Genomic DNA, 3,957 nt, shown 5'->3' on the forward strand with positions numbered 1-3,957 from the left:
AACTAAATGAAACTTTATAGCTCCCTTAATTCGCCGACAGATAGTGCTTAGCTCTGCCTTTTGTCGTTGCAGAGTTTTAAATTCCTAAAGTTGTGGTATTCTTTTTGAATCACCCTGTACTTATATAGATATGGTGTCTGTTCTTTCGGACATGTCCGAAAGAACAGACGCCATATCCGTATAAGTATTTAGTTCTGGCAACACTGGCCACGAACTTCTTCTTCTGTGCGGATGCACACATATTCCCCGAACTCTTACGGGACTTGGTAAGAATGTCTTCCACGAGTAATGAGTGTGTTGGGGTGGGACACTACGAATGTAGTATGTGGACATACAAGTTGAGAATGTGGATCTCGCGGGAGGCGTGCGCGAGATAGTCCCTGCAGTCGCGCTATCCTCTGTGCCCTCGGTGGCTCAGATGGATAGAGCGTCTGCCATGTAATCAGGAGATCCCGGGTTCGAGTCCCGGTCGGGGCACAAATTTTCACCTGTCCCCGTTGATATATATCAACGGCCGTTAGCAGCTGAAGGTACTAATATAATTCTAATTTCATATGTGATTCTATCGCATTCGTTCTGATGTGGCGGCAGGACAATTGGCTCTTTCTTGAAACAATTATCTGTACCGATGAACTTACCTTTACAAATCATGGAAATCTGAACGTGAGATATACACATTGTTGGGCCGCTGAGAATCAACACTGACTGAGAGAATTAACATCAGAGACTGTGGAGTGTCAACTTTTGTTGTGGGTTTATTGGAGACTACTGGTTGGTACTAAATCCATCTTCACAGGGGCCAGGGCATTCAATGTACAACGCGCTGACCTGATCTCTACCATATCGCTGAACGCCCAGAAACGATCCGGCTTCTGCATACACTACACGTTCCTCAACGTAGTATATGTGTCTTCAGTGGATTATCCCACGGTCCAGCATTAGCTTCGTGACAGCGCGTGAGCCACCTGTCAGTTGTCTAAAGAAATCCATTCACAGTCCGACTAGTCGGGCGACCCGTTGGTCAACCAGAGTCGCTACCCATATGACCGTGTGTGGACACTGGCGACCTCTTGGACCACCCTGCCTGCCTTTACCGATGGCAAAGTTTTGCAGAAGTTCGAAATATAGAGCGTGGTCCAATGCGAAATGCTTTTAATAATTTCTACAACGAAACTCTGTCTCGGAATCTGCCAGAAAACCCAAAGAGATTCTTGTCACATATAAAGCACACCAGTGGCAGGACGCAATCAGTGCCTTCACTGCGCATCAACAACGGTGAAGTCATTGATGGCAGTGCCACCAAAGCAGAGTTATTAAACACGGTTTTCCGACACTCTTTCACCAAAAGAAGACGAACTAAATATTCCCGAATTCCAGGCAAGAACAACTGCGAAGATGAGAAACATAGAAGTAGATATCCTCGGCGTAGGAAACCAGCTTAAATCACTTAATAAAGGCAAGGTCTCTGGTCTAGATAGTATACCGGTCAGGTTCCTTGCACAGTATGCAGATGCAATAGCTCCATATTTAGCAGTTATACAGGGTGTTACAAAAAGGTACGGCCAAACTTTCAGGAAACATTCTACACACACAAAGAAAGAAAATATGTTACGTGGACATGTGTCCGGAAACGCTTACTTTCCATGTTACAGCTCATTTTATTACTTCTCTTCAAATCACATTAATCATGGAATGGAAACACACAGCAACAGAACGTACCAGCGTGACATCAAACACTTTGTTGCAGGGAATGTTCAAAATGTCCTCCGTTAGCGAGGATACATGCATCCACCCTCCGTCGCATGGAATCCTTGATGCGCTGATGCAGCCCTGGAGAATGGCGAAGTGTATCACAGCAGTCCACAATACGAGCACGAAGAGTCTCTACATTTGGTACCGGGGTTCCGTAGACAAGAGCTTTCGAATGCCCCCATAAATGAAAGTCGAGAGGGTTGAGGTCAGGAGAACGTGGAGGCCATGAAATTGGTCCGCCTCTACCAATCCATCGGTCACCGAACCTGTTGTTGAGAAGCGTACGAACACTTCGACTGAAATGTGCAGGATCTCCATCGTGCATGAACCACATGTTGTGTCGTACTTGTAAAGGCACATGTTCTAGCAGCACAGGTAGACTATCCCGTATGAAATCATGATAACGTGCTCCATTGAGCGTAGATGGAAGAACATGGGGCCCAATCAAGACATCACCAACAATGCCTGCCCAAACGTTCACAGAAAATCTGTGTTGATGACGTGATTGCACAATTGCGAGCGGATTCTCGTCAGCCCACACATGTTGATTGAGAAAACTTACAATTTGATCACGTTGGAATGAAGCCTCATCCATAAAGAGAACATTTGCACTGAAATGAGGATTGACACATTGTTGGATGAACCATTCGCAGAAGTGTACCCGTGGAGGCCAATCAGCTGCTGATAGTGCCTGTACACGCTGTACATGGTACGGAAACAACTGGTTCTCCCGTAGCACTCTCCATACAGTGACTTGGTCAACGTTACCTTGTACAGCAGCAACTTCTCTGACGCTGACATTAGGGTTATCTTCAACTGCTCGAAGAATTGCCTCGTCCATTGCAGGTGTCCTCGTCGTTCTAGGTCTTCCCCAGTCACGAGCCATAGGCTGGAATGTTCCGTACTCCCTAAGACACCGATCAATTGCTTCGAACGTCTTCCTGTCGGGACACCTTAGTTCTGGAAATCTGTCTCGATACAAAGGTACCGCGCCACGGCTATTGCCCCGTGCTAATCTTACATCAAATGGGCATCTGCCAACTCCGCATTTGTAAACATTGCACTGACTGCAAAACCACATTCGTGATGAACACTAACCTGTTGATGCTACGTACTGATGTGCTTGATGCTAGTACTGTAGAGCAATGAATCGCATGTCAACACAAGCACCGAAGTCAACATTACCTTCCTTCAATTGGGCCAACTGGCGGTGAATCGAGGAAGTACAGTACATACTGACGAAACTAAAATGAGCTCTAACATGGAAATCAAGTGTTTCCGGACACATGTCCACATAACATCTTTTCTTTATTTGTGTGTGAGGAATGTTTCCTGAAAGTTTGGCCGTACCTTTTTGTAACACCCTGTATACAACTACTCGCTCACGGAAAGTTCCGTACCTAAAGACTGGAAAGTTGCTCAAGTTACATCAACGCTGAAAAAGGGAAATCAGAGTAACCCGCTGTATTACAGACCCATATCACTAACGTCGATTTGCAGTAGGGTTTTGGAACATATACGCCGCGCGGGATTAGCCGAGAGGTCTTAGGCGCTGCAGTCGTGGACTGTGCGGCTGGTCCCGGCGGAGGTTCGAGTCCTCCCTCGGGCATGGGTGTGTGTGTTTGTCCTTAGGGTAATTTAGGTTAAGTAGTGTGTAAGCTTAGGGACTGATGACCTTAGCAGTTAAGTCCCATAAGATTTCACACACATTTGAACATTTGGAACATATACCGTATTCGAACATTATGAAGCACCTCGAAGAAAACTATTTACTGACACACAGCGCGGGGTCAGAAAATATCGTTCTTGCCGAACACAACTAGCACTTTATACTCATGAAGTAATGAGTGCTATCGACAGGGAATGTCAAATTGACTCCACATTTTTAGATTTTCATAAGGTTTTCGACACCGTTTCTCACAAGCGTCTTCTAAACAAACTGTGTGCCTACGGAATATCGCCTCGGTTGTGCGACTGGATTCGTGATTTCCTGTCAGAAAGATCACAGTTCGTAGTAACAGACGGAAAGTCATAGAGTAAAAGAGAAGTAATATCCGGCGTTCCCCAAGAAAGTTATAGACCCTCTATTATTCCTGATCTATATTAACGACATAGGTTCAAATGGTTCAAATGGCTCTGAGCACTATGGGACTTAACATCTATGGTCATCAGTCCCCTAGAACTTAGAACTACTTAAACCTAACT

At 45.5% G+C, this 3,957-nt stretch overlaps 1 non-coding gene across 1 annotated transcript; it reads left to right on the plus strand.

Moving 5' to 3' along the window:
• Positions 1–402: 402 nt before the first annotated feature.
• On the plus strand, positions 403–477 carry Trnat-ugu (transfer RNA threonine (anticodon UGU)). The gene has a single exon. It is a non-coding gene; the product is annotated as a tRNA-Thr (tRNA).
• Positions 478–3,957: the final 3,480 nt, after the last annotated feature.

Source organism: Schistocerca serialis, chromosome 8, assembly GCF_023864345.2.
Source record: "Schistocerca serialis cubense isolate TAMUIC-IGC-003099 chromosome 8, iqSchSeri2.2, whole genome shotgun sequence".
NCBI lineage: Eukaryota > Metazoa > Arthropoda > Insecta > Orthoptera > Acrididae > Schistocerca > Schistocerca serialis.